The 27,519-nt window shown below is 40.0% G+C and overlaps 1 pseudogene; it reads left to right on the plus strand.

Annotated features, from left to right (window-relative positions):
• The first annotated feature begins 1,628 nt into the window (after positions 1 to 1,628).
• On the plus strand, positions 1,629 to 27,094 carry LOC127094556 (uncharacterized; annotated as a pseudogene).
• Positions 27,095 to 27,519: the final 425 nt, after the last annotated feature.

The following is a 27,519-nucleotide window of genomic DNA, read 5'->3' on the forward strand; positions in this document are numbered from 1 at the left end:
CCCTGATGGAGCAACTTCTTGCTGCTCAGAATCTACCAACTCAACCGCCTGCATCTCCCGTCCAGAGGACTGTGATTTCAGAGGTTGCTACTTCTGTTGTGCCTACTGCCAATGTTCAGTTTATGCCCAATGCCATGCCAGTCGGGTACCCTTGGGGCATGCCTCCAGGTTTCATGCCTGACATCCCTGCTCCTACCTTCGTTCATATGCCGGCATCTAGCCCGGTCTTTACTGCTGCTCCTCCTGTTGTGCACGCTATGCCAAGGGCAGAAGAACCCATTTATCATTCCGAGCCATCTGAGGGTCCGGACGTTAATGAGAAAATGGATGCTATGAATGACCAATTCCTTGAGCTGAGGAAGGAATTGAAGACCCTCCGCGGTAAAGACCTATTCGGCAAGTCTGCTGCCGAGCTCTGCCTGGTCCCAGGTGTAAAAATACCGATCAAATTCAAAGTTCCCGACTTTGAGAAGTATAAAGGGAACACCTGTCCGCTAGCTCACCTGGTTATGTACGCCAGGAAGATGTCAACTCAGACCGACAACGATCAGCTCTTGATCCACTACTTCCAGGACAGCTTGTCCGGTGCTGCGCTTCGGTGGTATATGAATCTGAACAGTGCCAACATTCAATCCTTCAACCACCTTGGCGAGGCTTTCGTCAAACAATATAAATACAACGTCGATATGGCGCCTGACAGAGATCAACTCAGGTCTATGTCGCAGAAGGACAAAGAAACTTTTAAAGAGTACGCCCAGAGGTGGCGAGAGCTTGCAGCGCAGATCACTCCACCGCTCGAGGAGAAAGAAATGACTAAGATTTTCCTTAAAACTCTTAGCTCATTTTATTATGAGCGAATGGTGGCTAGTGCTCCCTCAGACTTCACCGAGATGGTGAATATGGGGATGAGACTTGAAGAGGGTGTCCGTGAGGGACGTTTGGCAAAAGATGAAGGCTCTTCTAGCAAGAGGTATGGCTCATTTGCTAAGAAGAAGGATGGGGAAGCACATGCTGTGCAGTCCCATAGATCAAGGAAACCTCCGGTTCAGAGGAAACCAGCACGCCGTGCAGGTCATCAGCATCAGGTGGCCCATATTGCTCCTGTCTTCAAAGACAACTCTCAGCAGCAACAATATCAGCAACCTCAATATCAGCATCCGCAACGCCCACAGCAACAGGCTTACCAGCCTCGTGGGAGCACAACAAACCAGGCGAATCTGAATTATGACCGGAAAAAGATCAGCTTCGATCCAATCCCTATGTCATACGCCGAGCTTTATCCTTCCTTGTTGGAGAGGAAGTTGGTAACTCCCAGGGATCCTCCTGCTATTCCTGCTAACCCGCAATGGTGGTACAAACCAGATCAACATTGTGTATATCATTCCGGAGCTCCGGGCCATAACATAGAAAACTGTTATCCACTCAAGACAAAGGTTCAAGACCTGATGAGATGTGGAATTTTGAGCTTCGAAGATTCGGGCCCAAATGTTACCAAGAACCCATTGCCTTCACATGGGAAGTCTGTAAACATGGTCCAGGGATGCCCTGGGAAATATAAAGTCAAATATGTGAGTCATATTCGACAATCGTTGGTGGAGTTACATCGCCTGCTGTGCCAGTATAGCCATATGGTACATGACCACGATACGTGCCGTATCTGTTCGGTGAACCGCTTGGGGTGTAACCAGGTACGAAGAGAGTTGCAAGAACTGTTAGACGAAGGAACCATTGAGATTCTCCATAATCGCAATGTCGATGAAGACGAACCTGAGATAAATGTTATATCTCCGGTGTTCAAATTACCAGAGCCTGTTGTTATTCGCTATGATAGCAGCAAGCCGAAGACTTCTCCTTCCCTTGTGATTAAACCTGCCGGCCCTGTGCCGTATTCCTCTGATAGAGCTGTGCCGTTCAGGTACAATCCAGTTGCTGTGCAAGATGGGGTAGAAGTGCCTTTGCCTTCAACTGCTGTGACTAATATTGCCGATGTGAGCGGCCTGACCCGGAGTGGTCGAGTATTCTCTGCGCCTGCTAAGGCTCCTGTTGCTTCAGAATCTTCTGAGCGTCCAGTTGGGACTGCTGTCAATAGTCAGAATCCGGCACTTGATGTTGCCAGACCCTCCATACAAAGACTCCTACTTCTTCTGCTGGCCCGAGTGGCATTTCGAATGAAGAATCTGATGAGGTGCTGAGGCTCATCAAGAAAAGCGAGTACAACGTTGTAGACCAGCTTCTGCACACGCCGTCCAAAATCTCCATACTATCATTGTTGATGCATTCAGAACCCCATAGGGAGGCTCTGCAGAAAGTATTGGACCTGGCGTACGTTGATCACGACGTCACTATCGAACAATTTGACAGTATTGTTGCAAACATCACTGCTTGCAACACTTTGAGTTTCAGTGACGCTGATCTCCCTGAGGAGGGAAGAGACCACAACATGGCTCTACACATATCTCTGAACTGTAAATCTGATGCTATGTCCAACGTGTTGGTGGACACTGGATCATCTCTTAATGTGTTGCCTAAATCCACACTCACTCGATTGTCATATCAAGGTCCTCCTATGAGGCAGAGTGGGGTTGTTGTGAAGGCTTTTGATGGGTCGCGCAAGACCGTAATAGGGGAAGTTGATCTCCCTATCAAGATAGGCCCAAGTGATTTCCAGGTTACCTTCCAGGTAATGGACATCCACCCGTCATATAGCTGTCTCCTTGGCAGACCATGGATTCACGAGGCTGGCGCCGTGACATCCACCCTACACCAGAAGCTGAAATTTGTCAAAAATAAGAAACTGGTTGTGGTAGGGGGAGAAAAGGCTCTCCTGGTTAGCCACCTGTCTTCCTTCTCATATATTGATGCAGAGGATGAAGTTGGAACCCCGTTCCAAGCTTTATCTATTGATGAACCTATTGAGAAGAAGTCTCCTTCATTCACTTCCTACCGTGATGCAAAACTGGCCATTGAATGTGGTGCAGTTGCTGGTTTAGGGAAAGTGATTGAGCTAGAAGACAATAAATCCCGGGCTGGCATTGGCTTTTGTTCTGGGGCATATAATGAGCACGGTCTGTTCACAAGTGGGGGATTCATCCAGGATGATCAGTCTGTCGAAGAGGAAGCTGCTGCTATCATTGAAGAAGATACAGAGGATATGAGCAATTTTGTTATTCCTGGTGGTGTCTGCCACAATTGGGTCGCTGTAGATGTTCCTACAGTTATCCATAGATCAGAGTAAATATGCTCGCTTTGTTTAAAACCCTTCTCCCATGCCAAAAGGAGAAGTGATGACATTGTTGGCAGCATTTAATACAATGATGTTTTCATTCAATTAATGCATTGTTAAATATTTGTTTTTCCATTTGTTTTCACTTTTTGCTTTTGCATGAAATCAGTGATCACAAAAAACCTGAAAAACAAAAACAGCTTTTTCATCTGCATAAATGATTTGCTTGTTTAAATTCAAAAGCTTTTCATTATCCAGAATCATTATGCAGGGATTTCTAAACCCATTGAACATAATGATCCAACGCCATCTCCCAATCTTGAATTCCTTGTATTTGAGGCAGAGGAAGATGATGTTGAAGGGGATTCCTGATGAGATTACCCACCTTCTTAAGCACGAAAAGCAGATCATTCAGCTGCGTCTCAAGAACCCAGCAACAGTCAAACTGGGGCATTACAAATGTAATAAAAATAAAATAAAATAAAATAAAAAAAAGAGAAGAGGGTGAAAAAATCAAAATAAAATGAAAAAATCAGGAAAAATTTTTCAAATAAAAAAAAAGAATAAAAGAAGCCTGATACCCTCAAGTCCTAAGTTGACTGATGCTGAATGGGTTCAGAGTCGTTATGACCAACTGAATTTGATTGAAGAGAAGAGATTAACTGCCATGTGTCATGGTCAGTTATATCAGCAGAGAATGAAGAAAGCATTCGATAAGAAGGTCAAGCCTCGCGTGTTCAGAGAAGGTGACCTTGTGCTCAAAAAAGTTTTGTCTTTCGCGCCCGATTCCAGGGGCAAGTGGACTCCAAACTACGAGGGTCCATATGTTGTTAAGAGAGCCTTTTCAGGCGGAGCTTTGATGCTTACAACAATGGATGGGGAGGATTTCACTCGTCCTGTGAATTCAGATGCAGTCAAGAGATACTTTGCCTAGAAAAAAAGTATATGCAAATGAAAAACAGAATAGTTCGCTAAGTTGAAAACCCGAAAGGGCGGCTTAGGCAAAAATGAGCGTCTCGGTGGAGAATCCGCAAGGGTAATCCAGGCAAAAGTTAGAGACTTAAAAAAAGAGCATATTTGCATCCCGCTAGACTGAGTACCTCACCCTGGGGCAATCTAGGCAAAAATTAGGGATCAGGCAAGTAACTGCATCCTGACAAGACTTTCTGTTCATCAGTCGTCATTTCGTCAGAGGATTCTCGATTCGTCGTCAACTGAAGCTTCGAATACATCGAGATTCAAATTGGTAGAGAAAGGATCATTATGTTCAATGTAGCCCTCTTCCAATATATATCACTGGTTTCAAATTTGTACAGATCTATGGAGTCTTGCCATTTGCAGGCCACCATTCCATTAAATAAATTTGAGCTTTTATCCAATTATTGGCACTCTTATTTGTTTCAACTCAACAAATGTTTTGCATGTTTTAATTGATAAAAATATCATTGTTTTAAAAACAAAATTTTTCAAAATTATTGTTTTAAACAAAGTGAACATTCACAATGATGAAAGGATACTTAAAGAATTTCCCAGTGCTCTCCCAAGGGCGCCATGATTCCCAACAGGTAATACATTTGTTCATACTCCTGGGTTTGGTTTGTATCCTTCTTCTCCAGATTTGGTTTTTGGGGGTTGTCCCCAAGCAGAGATTTGGTTGTTGGGGTGTTCCCTAAGTAGAGCTTCTGTGGATTTTGACGCCCCGAAGCAGAATTGTGAATTGAAGACTCAGTCTGTTCTCCAGCAGTAGTCTCTCCCCGGCTTGATTGCTCAGTCGTTCGAAAATTTACGGTTAGTGGGTTGATATCCCCGTATCCCGTATTTCCCCCCCAAGTGGGTTGCCAGCATAATTGTAAGTCGAGTTGTTGGTGGGGTTGTTCCCCAAGCAAAGTGTTGTTGAAGCTCCAGTTTTCTCCAACAACAGTTTTCCCTCAGTATGGATGTTTTCCTTGTGGAATATTCGGCGGTTGATGGTTTGCCACCTTAGTGCCTCGCCAATTTCTCCAGTGGGTCGCTATGCCCAGACCTTATTTGCCTCCTTGGTGAGTAGAACAGTTATCGATATCCCCATCGAAGTCGCGAGCAGAGTTGTCGTCACTCTCCCCAGCGCAGTTGCCAGCGGATTTGTCTGTTTTCTCAGCACGGTCGCTTTCCTTTTGGAAGACCCGGTAAGCCAGTGGTTTGATACCTGGTACTTTACCTCTTCCCCGGCGAAGTCGTCAGTGGAGTTGTTTGCTTTCCCTCTATCAGAATGGTTGCTATTCTCAGCAGAGCGGGATTTATTTTCCTACTCCGTGGTTGATTGGGTCGATATCCCAGTATTTTCATCCATCTTTCTCCAGCATTTGTCTGCAGAGCGGTTGTTATGGCAGTATTGCCTGTTGAACCTCTTTCAATCCCCGGTATGGTCGGTTGATAGCCCCGTCACCCAGAGATTGTGTTGATTTCCTGATTACTTTTCGATCCTCAGTAGAGCGGCTTTTATTGCAGAATCTACCGATGTGATCCATCAGATGTGTGTTCGCCTCGAGTAGAGTGGTTTGTTGCAGAATCTACTTGTTTGGTGCTTTCCTCCCTCGGTGGGTTGTTCCCCAAGAGAGTAACTGATATCCCCAGTAGAGTTGCTTGTGCAGCCAAACTCTATCCGGGTGACCTTTGCTCCCTCGGTGGGTTGTTCCCCAATGGAGTTATGTTGGATCCGTTTCCATAGCAGTGTTGCTAGGATCCCCTGCAGGATGTTGATTCTCTTGTTCCCCGACAGATTTGTCTTTGTGGCTCTTTGCCTGTTGTGACTTTCTGTGCCCCATTTGGGGTGACCGCTGATCCATTGCTCAGAGATTTGGTATTCTCCTGATATCTCTGATTCTTTTGCTTCTGCTTTCCAGCAGTACCCGCAGATCTTTGCTTTATAGCTTACAGATCTCCAGCAGAATTGGCTTTCCAGTTGGTTTTCCCCTGGAAGTATAATACCGGACGTTTGATTCCTGGACTGTTGTGTTAGAAATGTCTGTTTTGTCAGCATTCATCAAACATAAATCACGCATACGCATGCATATTCATGAAACATTCAGATATTCATGTTGCATTTTTGCCATATATCCTTTGTTTGTTGTTCCCTGCTATGGATGTAGATCTTTATAGATCTTCCTAAGCAGATGTCGGGTGTTAAATCTCTCCATATAGAGTCAGCCCATAAGCAGAAAATGTCTGTCTGTCCTTCTGCAGTTCCCCACTGAGATATTCCCTCGTGGATGACGGTTTCTTCCGTTTCCTCCCAACACATATATTGGGATGGAGGTTCCTATGTGAGTTATATCCTCATTAGGATGTGTCTTGATTCAGTCTGTCTTTTCGGATCTTTCCTGAATTGACATTTGTCGTCTGTTCATCGTGCTTCCCAGTGGGTTGTTCCCCAGCGGAGTTTTCGGGCCTCTACCCTTATACCGGTAGTTGTAAGTCCTATTGTTCTCTTCCTCTTGGCGGAATTTGTGGTTATATACCTTTCATTCCTCCGCAAGAGTCGACTTTGGCCTCTACCCTTATACCGGTAGTTGTAAGTCCTATTTTCCTGGCTTCTTGGCAGAACTTGTGGTTATATACCTTTTAGTCCCCAGCCAGAGTTGGTGGTTTTCTACCTGATAGTCGGTAGTCGTAAAGCCTATTTCCCTACTCTCCAACAGAGTTTGCGGTCTGTTATAAACCTCCTTTTTGGTTTCTCGTGCGGATTCATGATTTATTCTATCCCCACGCAGAGTTTTTGGTTTTCTGCCCAGTATTCGGTAGATGTAAACCCTAATTTGTGGTTATTCCCACCAGAGTATGGCTTCTACCCCGTATTCGGTAGTTGTGAGTCCTATCTCTTTTCCCCTAGCAGTGGTAACCTTTGTGGTTCGATCTGGTTAGTGGTGGATTTTCTGTTGTTGTGGTTTTATCCCTAACGGAGTTTTGTTCCCTGTGGTGATTTTCATCCCCGGTGGAGTTTTGTGGTCTTCTACCCCGTATTCGGTAGTTGTAAATCCTATGTCGCTGTGATTTTTCTCTCCAGCGGAGTTGTATCTTATGATACAGGTGGATAATTGCCGGTTGCTAGCAATTTTATCCTCAGCTGAGTCTTTGGTTTCTTACCCAGTAGTCGGTATTGTTAAACCCCTTGTTTTCTCAGCCAGATTTTGGTCTTCTGCCCCGTACTCGGTAGATATAAACCCTAATCCCCTTTGTGGTTATCTTCATTCAATATTCGATGTTGATATTCCTCCCTGCTTTTGGGTAGTTGCTCTTGAGTAAGTACTTGTATTCCCAGCAGTCTCCTGGATCATTGCCGGATGCTAGCAATGTTATCCTTTTGAAGTCGCCAGTGGGTCTTTTCACCGTTTGCTAGTGATTTGTTCCCCGGATCATTGGTTATTTATCAATGTATTCCCAGTTTTGTGGATAATTGCCGGATGCTTGCAATTTATCCCTAGTGAGCCTTTCATTTACCCTCTTTGTCGGTAATGTTGTTACTCTCTTTGATTGGTCATCATTATATGCCTGTTTGGTATCCCGATGCCTCTCTTCTCGGACGGTTTATCCTTCATTAACCCTTATACCGGTTATGGATAATCTTCCATGCGAGTATACTATCCACGTTCTGACGGTAATGGATAATATATCTCATGCACTCTTCAGTTGAAGCCTTTTGTGTTTCCCTGGTCGAGTAAGATTCGTTATTTCCCTTTGCGGAGTCGAATATTTCTTGTTGTTGGATAATTGCCGGATGCTTGCAATTTATCCCTTTGAGTTGTCTTTCGTTTACCCGGACGCTTGGTAACGATTGTCTCTCTTTTTGGTTAGTCACCTATTATATACTTCGGTATCTCTGGTGTCTTTTTCCTTTCGAGTATATTATTCACGGTCTGCCGGTAATGAATAATATGTCTCATGCGCTCTTTAGTTGGAATCCTTTGTTGATTTTCCCCAGCTGAGCAAGATTCGTATTCTTTGTAGAATCGAATATTCATCCTTTAACCTGTTCGCGTTTCGGATGTGTGTTTTGGCATATATACCAATTCACGTTTTCGGTAGATCACCTATTATATACTTCGGTATCTCTGGTGTTTCTTACCATGCGAGTTTATTATCTACGTTCTGACGGTAATAGATAATATGTCTCATGCGAGTATCTTATCCACGGTCTGCCGGTAATGGATATTATATCTCATGCACTCTTTGGGGTTGTGTCCCCAGTTGAGTAAGATTCGTTTTCCTGTTGTGGATTCGAATATCCATCCTGTAAGTCGATTTGCTTTTTCAAGCCCTCCTTTCGGATGATGAGTGTCTTGGCATATATACCAATTCACGTTTCGGTCGGTCACCTATTATATACCTCGGTATCCCTGGTGTTCCTTCCTTTCTACTCCCTATTATGACCTTGGTCCCTTGTGGAGTTAGATTTCCCTGAGTTTTATACCCTTCGTTGGTCTTTCTCAGATGTTGGTTGATTGATATCTCTCACCCTTATACCGGTCTTAGATATTCATTCTTCCTGAGTTTGTTACCCTTATACCGGTGACACCTCATTTCTTGCTGCTTCTCCCAGGAGAGTCTCTTTGTTAGACATTCCCCTGCGGAGTTTCCTTTGGTGATTTTTACCCTTCGTTATATGGGTGTTTATTCCCCAATATATGCATTTTCCCGGCAGGGAGGGTCTATGTGAATCTTTTCCTGGTCCGAGTCCGGATTTTTATCCGAAGTATCCCTCGCGGATAATTTGAGTCAGCTTATGTCTTTCCAATGGATTTATTTTCCTTTGGAATTCTTTTCCCCGGTGTGAGTCCTTTGCTTCCCCAGCAAGTTCTCCATTCCGATGTCTGTTTTCCCCACTCGGAGTCGTGCCTAGTTCACGTTGCGTCAATTTTATTTTCCTTAATCAAAGTCGTGTCCTGCTCACGCATTCTTTTTCCTTACTATCCCCTAATAAGAGTCTTATTAGAGTCTCTGTTCCTGGTGAGTATATTACTCCGATGGATCGTCTTTTCTGCTGTGTGAACCATATATTCCTCACAGAATTTGCTGTTGCATGCATACATCTGCATCATGAGGTCTCTTAGGGACCAAAATTCGTCTCATTACTATTATTTAAGCCCATTCTACCGCGTCGATACGAAGATCTCTAAACTTCATTTCTCCGGATAGAATGACCTTAAATAGGGGCATCTGTAAGACCCCAATTTTGGCCCTAAGATCCCTCATGGCCCATATCATCTCATATCATGGCTTCAAGGATCATTGCATACCCTAGCTTCCCTCCTAGTGGGTGGGCTACCTTGTGAGTGTGAGTCTTGATCACCAAGCATGTATTGCATTTGTATGTCATTGCTTTTCATATGTTTACTAACCAAATGTACAAAAATATTGTCATCTAACCTTGTTTCTTGCAGCTGAAGCAATCATCAGTCAAACAGTCAAATCAGACCTTAAGCAATTGATGGTGACCATTCTTGAAGAATTTGGACACCATGATCATTCATTAAAGAGTTCATATTAACTTGTGATATCATTTGGAATCAAGATCTCGATTGAAAGAGGCTTGGAATTCATCAGAACTTAGCCCAGTCAACCAAAAGTCAACAAAAGTCAACTGTGGTCTACTGTACATTTAATCAGTGATTTGATGATTGGAATTGGTTGAAAAGACCTCATTCATGTCTATATAAACTTCATTTGGCATTTCAAAGGCCAAGGTTGAAGGAATGGAGGTCAGACAGAAAGTTTCCCAAGATAGCAGGTGACTGGTAACTGAAGTTTCCAAAAATGGAAAGTTTTTGACCTCAAAAACAGAAGTCCAAGGAAGCTTCAAATGAAAAATTGTTCAACATGACAGATGTAGATCTTGTTCTCACCTTTCCAAAAAGTCCAAGAACTCAAAAATCCAATGTGTGGTTTGCAAGATATGATCAGATGAATTTCAAAAAAGACCCGTAATCAGGAGGGCATAACTACCACATGGTTTATCCAAATTGCAAGTTCTTTATATGCACAAACTCCATTTGACAAGTACTTTCATGGTGCATAATTGGATTTTTTCAAAAGTGCTCAATGCAAAAGGTCAAATTTCAACTGGACTGTTAATTGAACCAGGGGCAAAATCGTCCAACTTGTGAAATAATTGGAATTTTTGAGTGGGGATTTTTGCAACACCTCACAAATGGCATTTGAAATTTGTTGGAATATTCACAACATACCTAGGCCTTGTGGTTTGAGAATTGGGTTTGAAAATGAATTGGAAAAATGGACACATAAGCCATCACATGGTGAAATTGGAAAATATTGGGAATTTGCAAATGAGGCCAATACCAACAGCTCCCAAATGATATTTTGGACTTGCTCAAAGTGTTAATTTGCTGCTGTCATGCTTCTAAATTCAAAAGAGCTTAAAATCCAAAAATGCACATAAACCATTTCCCACTAATTCATTTTGGTTAATTATAATTAGTGTTAGATTAAGCATTGCATATATTTTTTTAATTACTAACAAAAAGAAAAAAGCTAACAGCAAAGAAATCATTTTTTTCTGCAATTTTTTCCCACAATCTAACAGAATAACTCTAATCCCAATTCTCACAACTTTTTTTTCTAAAAACATCACCCTCTCAAAATCAACTCTCACAAAATTACTCTCTCAAAATCACTCTCACAAAAATTACTCTCTCATAATCACTCTCTAACAACTCCACAGTCATAATTTGCACAAACACGCTTCATTCATAACAGAAAGATCAAAATTCTCCCAAAAATCCTCTCATTTCTCAAAAAGCTTCATCACACTCTTGTTGCATCAATTCACCAAGTTGATAAATCTTTGAGCTAAATCTTGGTGAATTTCGTCAATTACACTTGCTGTTGAGTTTCTGTTTGCAGGTAAAACTCAAGAACAATCCACAAACTGCATCTGTAGAATCAACCTGCGATTGCCATAACAGTCCAAGAATCGGTGCGATTTGGAGAGTTTCGAGCTGCAAGAACATCCTCATTCATCTCCTACGAAGCTATCCAACATCTGTTTCGCATCATCAAGCATAAATCCGCGCGATTCGGTACTGCTAGCTTCGGAAGGTTGGAAATCACAACTCGTAGATGCTTCGATTTTGTTAGGAGTTCTATAGTATATTCATTGTAGATTGCATATCAGCTGGTAGAATTAGGAATTTCTGGAAATCGGTTGAGTTCTTGCGAATTTGAGCTTCATCGCCGTTTTTTCTTTTCCTCCGATTCGTCTTGTATAATAACTGATTGATGAAATTGATGATATATTCGTGATCCTGAGACAAAACCGGTTCGACCGGTATATAGATTGTTGATTTCCATCAATATTTGCTCGAAACCGTTATTCGCCGGTGATGAACACACCGGCTGCGCATGCGAAGAAGACGATGAACATGATCTTCCTTTCCGTGTTTTCCTTCCCAGATGCAATCACCACCGTCCCTCACATCTAATTGAAACGGCAACGTTTAGGCTGTAGCTTTAAGTTTTGCAATTATGCCACTGGTTTCAATTTAATTAAATCAATTCATATTAATTCGTAATTAAATCTTGAATAAATATTGAAACCCTTAAAAATTTCATATAATGCTCAAAATTAATCCAAAAAATACCATAATTTTTTGTTAATCATAATTTTTTCCCTATTATTTTATAAAAATCAAAAAGGAAATAGTGCTGGAAAAAAATATTAATGGACCTAGAGATGTTATTAATGTGTATTATTTCCATATACTTTGCCATTTTAACTCTATAGTCCACATGCTATATCCAAAATAATTGAAAATTGAGATATTGATTCCTAACTCATCCCTGGAATTTTTGACATAGATTTCATAATTTTTGAGCCTATGGTTTATCATATATGAATTATTGAATTTGGATGTGTAAATATGTGACATAGTTTGATAGGCTGAATTCATCAAATTGATTACCATGCTTCCCATTGGCCAATGGCCCTAATATTTTGCATGAAGCTCCATTACCATGTTAAGATTCAGTATGATTTTTTGTGGATTTTTACAATCCATTTTCAATTTGATCCCTATTTTTTCTTGCTGCCTAGCATGTTAGAGTTCCATTGGTGTAACCTTTAGCATTTATGTTGCCATATCCTCATAATTAATCCAATGGACATGAAACTTTGTAGCACGGTTCCTAACATGTTAATGTAGCTTTTAGCTTTGGTCCTACTAATTTATAATGCACGATTGCTGTTTGCCATTAGATGGAAGTTGGTGTATAATTTTTGACTTCATTTGATGTAGTTTTTGCATGCTGTACCATGTTTAATTAATTCCTATTGATCTATTAGTCCAAATGACTTGAAAATTAACATGTGGCTTTCTGAATACCTTCTGGTTAGAACATAATTTTTGTGGATTTTTTGGTGCCATTTTGGCATTTATTTGAATGTGATCTTGCTGGTTGTTTGTATGAGACTCCACATTGCATCTTTTGCCTTCCATGTTGCGTAAATTAAAATGTGTACATAGTTTGGATATGGGACCAATTGGGATCCCTTTGTATTTGATATAATTTGACTTTGATCATGAATTGGTTGCTGTTTTAAGATTTTTCCATCCTTTTGACCCTAGGCTAGTCCTAGTGGTCATGTTACTTACATTTGAAGTTAATTGTGCCTTTTCAGGTTAAGGAGTTAATGATTAAGGAATTTGCTCCACATTATGGATTGTATTACTTGACACATATGACTAATGTATTTGTTTTGTAGGATGTTGGTTCATGTGAGCCTTGTGCTATGCACATCATTATTTGTATAATTGTACTTTGTTAATTGATTCTAATGTTGTTATCTGATTATGAATGGGATGCTGATTTTATTGGATTGTTTTCAGGTACCCTTTAGTTGCTCAGTTCTCTTAAGAACTCGCTTTGCTTTGCTTAAATAGCAACTTGCATTGAGGTATAGAACCTTCTTCTTCATGTAGTCTGGAGACCCGGCCCGTTATTTGGCCGGGAAAATTGTCTGAAGTCCTCCTTAAGAGGCAATGCTTGTGTATGTTTATATTTGTCCCAAGCAGGAAAAGTCCTCATTTGAGGCAATTGGTGGAAGGTAGAGATAAGTAGCCTATCTCCCACTATTCAGTGAGTCTTCTCATTGCTCCCATTACATGGTTGTAGCATTGAGATCCAAACCCAAGATCTATCGAGTCTAATTGGGGAAAGAGTTCCATCTTTCTGAACTCCCCCACATTCTTGTATTTACATGCTCTCTCTAACTTGAGATAGAAGCAATGAGGCATACCCCTCATATCCTTTCATCTGCTTCACCTGAGCCCCTCAATGGCCAGGTTAAGAGCGACACTTACCTACTACAGTGGACTTTCATAGTCAAACCCTTTTGATTGAGCCTCCTTGTTTGGCTATAGAGTGTGCTATCTGATTATTTGTGATTTATTATGCATCTATACATGATTGCTTGTATGCCTTAAGGCATTTACTATCATTCATTGCTCCTTGTAGCATGTCCATTATTTCATACCTATGTGACTTGTTTGCTTACCCATTGAGGAACCAGTTATAAGTCCCTGTGAGTTGGCATCTGTTCCCATGACATGGAAGGGGTAGAGTGTAAGACCTCATTGGTCACTCATACCCATTGCCTAGTGCATTCATTTGTGTATGTGAGGATTCATTGTAAGTCCCTGTGATGTGGCATTGGATTTCCTATGATCATACTGTGGAGGTTAACATGAGTCCAGATAGATTGGCAGTTGACTTCCCTGTTTTGTTTTTTTGTTTTATTTTGATGGAGATTAGTGTAAGTCCATAGAGTGGCTTCTGATATCCTTACTTGTTTTAGGAGACAGGTATAAGACCATTGAGTGGCCTCCAGTATCCGCTTTTATTTACTTTCGTCTGTTACCATATTATTGCTCATCTGTAGCCTATTCCTAAGGACCCACTTGAATCATCTTCTATATGATTTCAAGAGGTGGACCCTTCTAAGAAGTTTTACATTCCACCATTATCCATTCATCCCATTGTGTCCTACCTTTTCACACATGTTTTAAAACTCTGAAATAAGTGTTGTGCAAACATTCTCACTCTTTCCAAATTAGAAACTTGGACCTTAAGTCCATGATTTTTCCAAACTTCATTTTGTAAATACTTCATTTTGAATTGACTTTAATCATACTTTGACCTTTTTGTAAATAATCCAAATAACTTCACTCATTCAAATGATTCTGTGGCTTTGTCCATGCTTGTTAAGTTTTCATGCATTAGCTATAGGTTTGATTTACCCTAGTTGGTTGATATTAATCTCACCTATTTGTCCTTAGTAGATGAATTGTAAGCCTTCCTTGCCTATTATAGGGTTAACCCCTCTCTGGCAAGTTGAAGCCTTTCTCACATGGTGGACTAGTTGTCATACAAGGTTGAGTTTTCTCCCGTGGGTAACGTAAGACCTTTGAGCTTGTGTTTTAAAATTGAATCCACTAACTTTTGGAAATTTTTTAGCCGAACTACGAGGTTTTGATCCTGTAAAGGTACGTAGGCAATGGTTATCCATCCAAACACAAAAATAATTAACATGTATATTCTTTCCTCATCATCCCACTCATGTTTGCACATCACTTATGTCATGACAAATAATGATTTTCAACAACAAAGTGTGAAAAGGGCTCCCTAGGAGTACCTAGGACGCATTGGGTGCCTAACACCTTCCCATTGCGTAATTTACCCCTTACCCGATCTCTGATCTTTTCATTGGTTTTCTACGAGTAAAACTTCTTAGGCTTTTGTTCGCTTTTTAGCCAGTCCTGAGGATAAATAAAAGTGCGGTGGCGACTCTATGTTTATTGTATACTTTGCTTATGATTTAATCAATAGATCATATAGTAACGAATACACCGCTACAGTAAGTCCAGCGATTGGCATTCGGTTTCCATGTTTTCCTGTTTGTGTGGAGTCTGACATAAGTCCAGCGATTAGCAGTCGGTTACTTGTTGTAACACCTCAAAATTTGCCCTCCTCTCTTGGGACTAGCTAACATATTACATTGCATTTTTAGGTCATTAGTTATTGCATATTGCATATCATGTGGTTACATTGTGCAAGTTATCCTCCCAAGTCTTGATCAGAAGATGAAGGGGTCATGTGCAAGCTAGGGTTTCATTGGACTGGTCATTAATCATCTGAGGATGTGGAGGTCCAAATTAGGGTTTTTGATTCTCAAGGAGATTGAGCTACATCTTGTTTGAAGTGATACATCATCATCATCATGGTTTGTCAGCATCAGGAGATTGAAGCATATTCCTTGAGATTAGGGTTTTTGACCACTGGTCAACCCTAGTCAGTTGCATTGGGCCAATCAGGGCATAGCAAGGAAAAGGGGTCTATGGTGGATATGAGGATCATTTCATGATTGTATTGAGCCTAGGGAGGTTAGGGTTTCATCCTTGAGCCATTTCATCAGAGAATTGGGGCTCAGATTGATCAGTGCATGGCCAAATTCATCTACCAGTTGAAAAAGTCAACTGTGGTCATCTGTGCTTGATTTTATGGATTTGGAGGTGGAAGTGAGTTGGATACACTTCATTCATGTTGGAACAAGTGTTATTTGACATTGCAAAGTCCAAGAATGGAGAAAATAAAGTCAGAACAAAAATTGCCAAAAATAGAAAGTGACTTAGTTTCCAAAAATGGAAAGTTTTTCACCACAAATTTACATGTCCAAGGAAGCTTCAAATGAAAATTTGTTCAACATGAAAGTTGTAGATCTTGGTCTCACCTTTCCAAAAAGTCCAAGAACTTGAAATTCCCATGTATGGTTGGCAAGTTATGGTCCATTCAATTTCAAAAATGACCCATAATCAAAGTGGCATAACTTTCACATGGAGTGTCCAAAATGAGTGATCTTTTTATGAGCAAACTCCATTTAACATGTACTTTCATGGTGCATAATTGCAATTCATCAAAAATGGTCAATGCAAAAGATCAATTTTCAAGTGTACTAATGAAAATCCAAGGGCAAAATGGTCCAACTTGAGAAATAATGGGAATTTTGGAATGGGAGTTTTTGCAACACATCACATATGCCAATTAGAAATGGTTTGAACTGTCATAAGTTTCCAAGGTGCAATATTTGGCAAGGCTACTTTTGAACATTCACTTAAAGTACAAATTTGGCATGACATAGTGAAAATGAATTGTACAAGGCCAATCAACATGGGATCAAAGCCAACACATTCCAAATGGCATTTAGGAGATGTATGAGCTGTCACATAGCTGTCATGAGGACTAATGTGAAATGACATTTTTGCCCTTGCATTGAAAATTGGCATTACACTAATCAAATTCATTTTTGTTAATTGGTGATTAAGGAGGTGATTAGAGTGAAGTATAAAATCATAATTATAACTGAAATGCTGAAGAATCACAAATCACAAGAATTTCTAACTGTTTTTCCCTCCAAAAAGTGCAAATTCATCAAGAACCTTCATCAACCAAATTCATTGAAACTTCATCAATTCTTCATCATTTCACGAAATTCCTTTTGCTTCATCTTCCATAGATCATAATCTTCAACTGTTTTGGTAATTTGGAGCAAGACAACATCAAAATCGCAGCTGTCCAAAGTATGTGCATCAATGGCATTTCGAGATTTCTTCTAACTGAGGCATCTTTGAGCTGAAGTACGCATTGCATTCATCTTCCTAAAGCTTCTCCTTCATCTGTTTTGGACTTTGGCGCGTGGAAACTCAAAGAACATCAACTGCCATTGCAAGGTGCATAAATCTCGAATCTCATCATTTTCTAAATTTTCATATGCGTTTTGTAGAGCTTGCAATGTAGATTAACATGCTAGGTGTAGTTTTTGAAATGATTAACGGATGAGTGAGATATCTTGATTTTTAGTTTGATGTTCAAAACCTAAATCGATCGATCCGTGAGATACAGGTAGAATTAGGTTAAATAGGTTACATATTTGAAATCCTGGTGTTCAGACGGTTTGATTGGTTATCCATTTGCCAATTTTAGTGAAGATTTGATGTTCATGTTTTTCTGCACTTTTCTGGAAAAAATTGATGAAGAACGATGAAGAAAGCTGTGTTTGATCCATTTCCTTGCAATGCCAATTTGAATTTCTGTTTGGCGCGCGTATTAGCCAATGAGAACATTTCATGGCCGTGTCTCAAAACGGCGTCGTTTCGCTTGGATGTTTAAAAATTACAACCGTGCCATTGTGACATTAAATTATATATTATTTCATTTTTATTTTCTTTTGTTATTTCATTTAATTGCTTGAACTTAGAAAAATCCTAGAGAGTTCATTTTTCATCCAAATTGAGTGCAATTTTTGGTATTGTTCTTCTTGTAGTGTGTAGAATTTAATGATATTTTTTGTGGATTTTTTGCATGTGTAGAAAAATAAAATGCTTAGGGATTGTTTGATGTGTCACAATTTTGTACACTTTGCCATTTTTAATATGAAATGCTCATACTTGTAAAGAAATGAATGAAAATTTTTGTGCTTATTCTGGACATGTTGATGGTGATTTCCATGTAAAGTTTATGATTTTTGGATACTTGGTGATGGAGATATGATTTTTTGAATAGAGGTGTGACAATTTGTGTCACACCAAGCTAGGTCAACTTTCTGGTTTTATTTGCATGACCTAGGATTGTTGAATTGCTCCAATTTTTTGCATGAATGATCATTGATATGTCAAGATAACATGTGATTTTTGCTGGAATTTTTGGATGGAGTTTTCTAATTGATTGATAATTTTCTTCTCTATATGCTCATTTTGCAACCTTGTGTGACACATGTTTGTATTTTGTTTGTGAAATTCTCATAGTGTATTGGATTAAGATGAAATTTGATATGTGGATTATAGACACATTATAGGACATCATAGTTTTGATCCCATTCATTTCTTAATTGTTGTAACTGTTTTATGAATTATTGAAGTTGATGCTTATGTTGATGTCTTGAATTGGCTTACATAATCTTGTCTGGATTTCTTGATTTTCATTGACCTACTTTCTTTTGTCCAATTGAGCTGAAAATTGACATGCTATACCTTGAATGTGTCCTGTTTAGGTGTGAATTATTTGAGGATTTTTGGAATTGTTTTGGTATGCTTTTGATTGAGGTCATTCTGTTGGGACATTTGATGTTGCATTTGACCTAATTTGACATGTTTTGGTCATGATATGATAATGGAGAATGGTATAAGCATGGGACCAATTGCATTTGCTTTTGAATGGTTTTAATTTGATTTTGGATTGGTTTGGCTTGCTGTTTAGATTTTTTTCTCCCTTTTGGACCCTAGGCTTGGCCTAGTGGTCTTGTTTCTCACATTTGGTTTGACTTTTCAGGATGAAATGCACAATGCTTAAGGAGATTGCTTCAAGTCAATTAAATTGAGATTGTTTGATGTTGAGAACTAATTTGACTTTGTTTTGTAGGTTGTGAAGCTTGAGCTTGAGCTTATAGCTTGCATTTGTGTGCATTAACCTGTGTTGTTTGTACGGATTAACTGATTAACATTTGCTGTTTATTGTTTGTCTGTCTGACTACTGATGATACTTGATTGATTTCAGGTACATTTAGTTGCTTATAGTTCTTTAAGAACTTGCTTGCTGCTGCTTGGTTTTTAAACCACTTGAGGTAGGACTTCTATTCTTCATGTAGTCTGGAAGACCTGGCCTGTTACTTGGCCAGGCAACTGTCTGAAGTCCTCCTTAAGAGGCGATGTTTGTGGTTGTTTACATTTGTGCCCAAGCAGGTAAAGACCTCTATGAGGCAATTGGTGGAAGCCAAGGGATATGCAATCTATCCCCCACTATTCTGTTGAGTCGTCCCTCTGCTCACACGGCTGTGTGTTGATGCATTGGGACACAAACCCAAGATCTTGTACTTTGTACAGTTGTGTCAGAGTCTTGAGCGTAGAAGGGTCCCTCCATTCTGGACCCACGCTCCTTTGTCTGAAGCTCTCCCTGGTCAGGGATAAGGGCTGTGAAGTCTAATCTTCACTCACCTTTCATCTGCTTCACCTTAGCCTCGCAATGGCAAGGTTAAGAGCGAATACTACCCATGTACAGATGACTTGCTTCGGCAGTCAAACCCATTGTTTGAGCCCACTTGACTGGTTATAGTGTGTGCTTTGTGAATATTTGTTTGCTCTGTTTGCTTGTATGCTTGTATGCTTGCTTTCTTCCTGGATAGGATTAGCTTGCAGTTGTGCAAGTAGGTAGAAACCTCAACGTAGGGCAATGATGCATGACAACACTAGGCTCGAGTACAGCTCCCTGGTAGTGTGTTTTCCCTGGGTTTCTGGCTAGAATTTCTTCCCCTTGAGGGGGAACTACATCGCCCTGATCCTCGTTCCAGACGAGGTATGTAGGCAGGAGACCGTGCGAGGTCTCTCCGGGCACTTTTTTTCCTTTTTTGTGTGTGTTTGCTTGTCAAAGCTTGTGTGTCAGGATATGGATGTAAGCCCAGCGATTGGCTGTCCGTATCCTGATTGTGTTTGTTCTTGTGGTGTGCTTGGAAGCCGGTGTAAGTCCATCAAGTGGCATCTGGGTTCCAGTGTGTGTCTGTTTTGGTTCGGATGCTGATGTAAGCCCAGTGATTGGCATTCAGGCTCCATGTTTGCCTGTTTGGGTGCGTGTGTTGTTTGGCGTGCGTGAGCCGAACTACAGTAGCTCTGATTCTCGTTCCAGACGAGATATGTAGGCATAGAATGCGATGTCCTAGCGATCCCTCTTCCTCTTAACCCCACCTGCGTTCCTTGTGTGTGTGTGATGTTTTAGCAACCTTTTCTTTTTTAGAACGTGGATCCCGTCGAGTACGACGGACGTGAGGGGTGCTAATACCTTCCCCTTGCGTAACCGACTCCCTTACCCTTTCTCTTTGGTCGCGAGACCATGCTTTTTCCAGGTTTCTCTGAGCGTTTCCTTTCCCTATTTTGGGATAAATAACGCGCAGTGGCGGCTCTGTGTTGTTTTTTGTTTCAGCTCGCCGGTTGTTTTTTCGCGGATGCGACACCTGTGTGTGTTTTGTTTCGGCGTGCGTGAGCCGAACTACGGTAGCTCTGATTCTCATTCCAGATGAGATACGTAGGCATAGGATGCGATATCCTAGCGAGCCCGTTTGCCCCTATTCTTCCATCTGTGTTTTATTTCAGCGTGCGTGCATTCTTTTGAGCAGTGTTTAGCAACCTTTCTACTATTCTTTTGAGCGTGGATCCCGTCGAGTACGACGAATGCGTAGGGGTGCTAATACCTTCCCTTCGCATAACCGACTCCCGATCCCATCTCTCTTTGGTCGCGAGACCATGTCTTTTCCAGGTTTACTTCGAGCGTTTCCTTTCCCTCTTTTGGGATAAATAACGCACGGTGGCGGCTCTGTTTGTTTTGTTTTTCCCGCCGGTTGTTTTTCGCGGATGCGACACCACTATGTAACACCCTAAACCCCACATACAATTTTTATGCATAATTATAATAAAATTGCAATCGCATAGGGTGTCACGCACATCACAAACACATCCTGCTTCGTAACACGGGTTACAAAATATCATATAACACTTGTCATCACATGCTTACCTTCACTTAGGGTATCATCGTAGCGGAATCATTATCAAATCAATTAAAACAAAGAATAATTGCATTCATAACACAATAACAAGAGTCATAATATCCAACTCATCACCATGTTTAAATCTCATCAAACACAAATAACAGTTTCACCAAAACAAAAGAAATTAGAGCAAACGTTCCCAACCCGATGTTACATTGATAAGAGAAAGACCCTACTAAAGGAAATGATAGCTATAGGAATTTACTCCAAGAGCTACCTTCCACTTACTGCAGCAAAGCTACTCCTGAGTATCTGCATGATGCCCATGTAAAGGCAACATTTAAACATAAGGGGTGAGAATACACTTCAATAATTACTATGGAAAATAAGGGAGAGTAAATTATTGCATAACATCAACATACATATTACTTAATCAATACAAACATACTAAGCATTCTCATCCAACAACATATCAACAATAATGAATATAAATGTAACACTTATGTAATGTACTCAACACCGACTTGACATGCATGTGGTACCAAATATGAACACTCGGGTTTTTTTTCGCTTCTCGATCCCCACCATATGATCATATTCCCTCTTGGAACCAGAGGTCATCAAATCACTACCATCACCATAGGTAACACTTCAACAATCCCCCATAATAGGAATTAGCTACTCGCACCCGATCCATCACCATAGGATTAAGGCTCAAAACTGGAATGAAGCCCGTAAACCATGATGCATGACTCTAAAATAACATGCATTAACATAACAAGGTTCAACAAAAGGATCTCCACACACATCTCACCATTTTATGCATCACATCATTCATCATGCAACCATCGATTCATGTTACAATGTCAATAACATCGACAAACAACAACAACTCATCTTACATAGTTTCACGACATTCATTCATATCACTTCACCTAAGAACAACAACACATCATCGCATTCAATATAACAATTCACTAACTAATCAAACAAGTCATCATAAATATCTCTACGGTAGACAATTGACTACTATGAGTATAACTTAGCATTATGAAGCATATAAGCATTTAAAATTAAGTTAGAAAAGGTTTCATACTTGAAAAATAAGTTTTTAAGTGAAAAAGCAGTCTATGTGCCGACACATATGATCCATAGGTCGACTCGTGCTGCGAAATTTTCCAAAAAAATCATTTCTGAAACCATCCAAACACTACCTCATGTGCCAAAACTTATGTTACGAAAGTTCATTAAATAAATCCAATTTTTCATGGTTATAGTTTCCTAATTAATCATTTACTCCATAGTTTTAATGAACAAACATCATATTACAACACATCATCATACTCGTCATCTCTAAATCTCCAATAACACAACCAAGGTTAAAACCTTCAAACATTAATCAATGGCATCACGTCATCAACAAAATCAAAATAAAACATATGTATACATAAGGTACACAAAGTCCACACCAATTTCATCATACAATCAACAATTATAACATGAAAATCATAATATAAATTTAGAACACCCAATCATAATGAGTAAGGAGGTTAAGGATTCCTCCATCTACCCCACATGCTTTACACCTAGTTGTTATACTTTTCTCCCCCTTACCCGATTTCCAGCAAAATCCCTTTGATCCTTTGAGTTCTTCTTCACCCTTAAGCCTTAACTCTCCCTTTTTGCCTCTTTTGCTCCAATTCTCCAAAATACGTACTCACTCTCTCAAGTTCTCAAATTCCCTATTTTATTCCAAGACCTATTTCCTTCCAAATAAACTCTTCCCTTTTTACCCTTCAACTTATCCTTGCATCCCTTTCCTATCCTCCATATTTTCCTTAATTCCAACCTTGCTCTAAATTTCTCTACACAACTTATTTCCTCATTATATAATTTATTGATTCAAATAAAAATATTATTGTAATATATCATTCATTCTAATAATCAATTAAAATTTAAATGAATATGGCATGCTATTACTCTCTATGTACCTCTACTTCAAGGACACTTATCCCCACAATTATATAAAAAAATAATCTAAAATACCAATTATTCAATTAAGATCCTAAATAATTCAATTAAATTGATTAACTAGATTCAGGGTGTTAGAGATAGCCTTTCCCTTTGTTGGCCTATTAGGTGTTAGCCCTAGGGTTGACCAGGTCATAGCCCTGTAGGGAGGTTCCCGTCCCTTATTTGGGCTTTCAGGTGAAAGCCCTGGGACAGACTTTCCCCTCGTCGGGCTATGAGGTGCTAGCTCTGTGGGCGACCAGGTGCTAGCATGGAGGGAGGATTCCACCCCTTCTTTTTTCTATTAGGTGCTAGCCCTAGGGAAGGATCTAACCCCTTCTTTGGGCTATCAGGTGCTAGCCCCAAGGGAAGGTCATACCCTTCTTTGAGCTATTAGATGTCAGCTCTAAGGCGGACACTTTCGGGATACCAAGTGCTAGCCCTAGGGGGAGGCTCCCGACTCTTCTTAGGGCTATTAGGTGTTAGCCATATGGGAGGCTTTCGCCCCTTCTTTTGCTATCAGGTTCTAGCCATGGGGATACCACTTTCAGGCTACCAAGTGCTAGTTGTGTGGGGAGGCTTTTGCGCCTCATTTGAATATTATGTGTTAGCCCTAGGGCGACCCCTTTTGGGCTACCAGGTGCTAGCCATAGGGGTGGCTCCCCCTTCTTTTGGTGATATTCCTTGTTTGGGTGCTAGACCTTTTTTAGGTACTCCTTATTAGGGCCGAATAAAATATAACATTAGTTAGTCCCTCAAGCACAATAACTTGGTAAAGAGTGAAGTGATTAATAAAAGTGCTTATATCCTTAAGACTCCATCGTATAGATCTATACCAAGATGGCTTACAACGAGCCCCTTAAGTATAACTTGGGACGAGTCACTCAGGAGAGACTTAATAATTTAGTCTCTTAGGAGAGACTTAGTAATCAAGTCTTTTAGGCGATGCTTAATATTTGAGTGTCTTAGGCGAGACTTAATAGTCGAGTCCCTCATGCGAGACTTAATAGTTGAGTCTCTTTATACGAGACTTAATAGTTGAGTCTTTCTATGCAAGACTTAATAGTCGATTCTCTTAGAGGGGACTTAATAGTCAATTCCCTTAGGCGAGACTTAATAGTCGAGTATCTTAAGGGAGACTTAATATTCGAGTCCCTCAGGTGCAACTTAATATTCAAGTCTATTAAGCGATACTTAATAGTCTAGTCTCTCAAGCGATACTTAATATTCAAGTATCTTTAGAAAAAACTTAATAGTCGAGTCTCTTAGGTGAGACTTAATAGTTGAGCCCGTCATGCCTTAATAGTCGAGTCCCTCATGTGCTACTTAATAGTCGAGTCTCTTAAGTGAGACTTATTAGTCAATTTTCTCTAGGAGAAACTTAAAAGTCGAGTCTCTTAGGAGAGATTTAATAGTCTAGCCTATCAAGTGTGACTTTATATTGGATCTCGCCTGAGGAAACTATAAGTCCCTCAAATGGTGAGTTTGCTTAAGCTTGTCCGATAATACTCTCATTCCTTCGGGAAAAGTTATATAAAGAGCATGACTGAAGAGACTATAAGTCCCTTAGACTAAGAATTGTACCTCTCAATCGAGACTTCAATCAAGGTCTCAGACAAGACTTATAACCAAGTCTTTTAGGATAGACTTCATTCACACCTCCTGGGCGAGATTTACATATTTGGTTCCGCTCGAGGAAGCTCTAAGTCCCCAAGAAAAAAAGTTTAGATAATCTGTTTGGTGGGGAATTACTACCACATGTGAAGTTATATTAAGCTTGGATAACGAGACTATAAGTCCCTCAGGTGAGGCATTGGACCTCTCAGGCGAGACATTTATCAAGCCCTTAAACAAGACTTAAAAACTAAGACTCTTAGGCTAAACTTTGGTCATGCATTTAAGCGTGAGTTCTATGTTTGATCCCACCAGAGGAAACCCTAAGTTCCTTTGGAAAGATTTTAGTTGGCCTGAGGAATCTAAGTCCCTTAGGTGAAGTTATATGTAGCCTGGATGATGAGAGTATAAGTCTCTCATGTGAGGCATTGGGCCATTCAGGCGAGACTTCTATCAAGCCATAAGATAAGACTAAAAACTAAGTCTCTTAGGCTAAACTTTGGTCACACCTTTGAGCATGAGTTCTATGTTTGATCCCGCCTGAGGAAAGCCTAAGTTCCTCATGTGAGAGTTTAGTTAGCTTGGGATATCTAAGTCCCTCAAGAGAAGTTATATGTAGTTTGGCTGATGAGACTATAAGTCCCTCAGGCGAGGCGCTGGGCCACTTGGGCGATACTTCTATCAAGCCCTTAGATAAGACTTTACTTAAAGTCTCCCGAGCCAGACTTCATTTACGTACCTTGAGCGAGACTTTAGGTGAGGTTGTCCCTAGTGGATAATATAGTTGTATTTCCCTTAAGGGAGACAATGATCTTCATGTGGAATACATGCGTATTTATGTTGTCTTGAGAGGTGGCAATGATCTTCTTATGGAAGTACATCTTATGTATTCGCCACGTTAGGCGTCAAGGATCTTCCGGTGGAATTACAAAACTCAGGTATTACCTTAGGAGGCGGTAATGATCTTCTGGTGGAAACCCAAAATTTGTATTCACGTTGTAGGGCGGAAAGGATCTTCCAACAGAAGTCTAACATTCGTGTTTTTCCTTATGAGGCATAAATTATCTTTTGGTGGAAGTACAACATTCATGTATTCACCTCATATGGAAGGCAAGGATCTTCCGATGGAAGTTTAACATTCATGTATTTCCTTAGAAGGCGTCAAGGATCTTCCGGTAAAAGTCTAACATTCATGTATTGCCTTAGTTAAATTGATTGCAAGGGATGCAAGGTTGGCATTGATAGCATAAGAGGTGAATTACCTTGATATAATTCCAAATGTGAAGAAGTATTTGAAGGAAACCATTGAGCCTTGGCTTGACGGAAATTTTAAAGGAAATGGATTTCTCTATGATGACAAATGGGGAGGCCTTGTAACCAAACACGGTTCTGCTGATTCTCATGCAGATTTTGGGTTTGGAATTTATAATGATCATCATTACCATTTAGGATACTTTCCCTACGGAATCACAATGCTTCCAACGGTTGATTCGATCTAGGCTGGAAAGTATAAGCCTCAAGCCTATTCACTCATGGAAGATTTTATGACATTGAGTAGAAACTTGAATTCTAGTTATACGCGTCTAAGGTGTTTCGATCTTTACAAGTTACATTCATGGGCTGGAGGGCTAACCGAGTTTACAAATGGAAGAAATCAGGAGAGTAATAATGAACATGTGAATGCATATTATTCTGCGGCATTGATAGGTATCGTATATGATGATTCAGAACTTATGGCGACTACATCGACACTTGCATCATTGGAAATTCTTGCTGCTAAAATATGGTGACATGTGAAAGATAATGGAAATATGTATGAGAACGTGTTCACTAAAAATAATAAGGTTATTAGTGTACTTTGGTCTAACAAAGAGACAATGGTTTATGGTTTGGTCCAACTAAGTGGAAAGAATGTAGGCTTGAAATTCAACTTTGACCAATTCTACCAATTTCGGAAGCATAGTTCTCTGATGTGAAGTATGTGAAGGGACTAGTGGAATGGACATTACCTTCTTTGAAAAAGGATGGTGTTAAGGAAGGATGGAAGGGGTTTGTATATGCATTGTAAGGAGTTTATGATAATGAATGTGAATTGCAGAAGATAAGAAAGTTGGAAGGTTTTGATGATAGAAATTCATTAACTAATCTGTTATGGTGGATTCATACTAGAGGTGAAGGTTTTGATAATGAAGTGTTTGAATGATTTCACTATGTGAGTAATTTTTGCAAAGAAATGGAGAATAATGAATCAATGTTATCTTGCATTTTTTGTTACCTTCTGTTACTGTATTTGTTAGATTAACAATCCTTTTTAGTTATCTTGCACATGTTACTTTGTTAGTATATGAATATATTGAGTATTTATGTGTTTTAGATTGTCATGAGTTTCAAGGTTTTATTATGTAAATTTGTTTATCATTTTTAAGACAATTAAGTGATGATAAGAAAGTGAATATGTTTAGAATGCTATCCATTCTCAATTTTGGGTTCTTAGGTTAAATGCTTCAATGATATCATCCATTCATTCTCAGTTTCAGGAAAAGACTCGTCAGGTGGAAAAGTACCAGAAAGACGAAGAGAGCTTGAAAGCTCTCCAGGGCGAGGTGGCCGGTCTAAGGCGGGCGCTTCATGATGCTCTTCAGCAGACTATGCAGGACATACTCGGAGTCTAAGGACGAGTCATAGACAGGTGAGGCAGTTTTGCCCTGATGCTGTGATTTATGCCGATGTGCTGGACCCGTTTAAGTTCGGTTCTAGGGTGAATCGATAGGTGATCCTGGTGTCTAAACTTCAAATGCTCCAAATTGATTTTCTTTTTGCATGTGTTGCTTATTTTCTGCAACATTTCCTAGGGTTGTATGCCTTGGGTGTAATAACTTTTTATTTTCAATGAAATATTTTACCTTGATGTTTCAAGTATTGTTAGCTTTAAAGCCTTGGGCCAAATTTTGCTTTATAAATATCGTTGTTCACGGATCATTGTAAATCTGGGGCTAGTTTTCTACCCTGCAGAATCTTTATTCACTTGAGAGTTTAGGTCGATCTGTCGGTGTTCATTAGCGATGATGGAGTATTTGTTATGGGTATGCAAGTCTTT

The sequence above is a fragment of the Lathyrus oleraceus genome, chromosome 1, assembly GCF_024323335.1.
Source record: "Lathyrus oleraceus cultivar Zhongwan6 chromosome 1, CAAS_Psat_ZW6_1.0, whole genome shotgun sequence".
Lineage (NCBI taxonomy): Eukaryota > Viridiplantae > Streptophyta > Magnoliopsida > Fabales > Fabaceae > Lathyrus > Lathyrus oleraceus.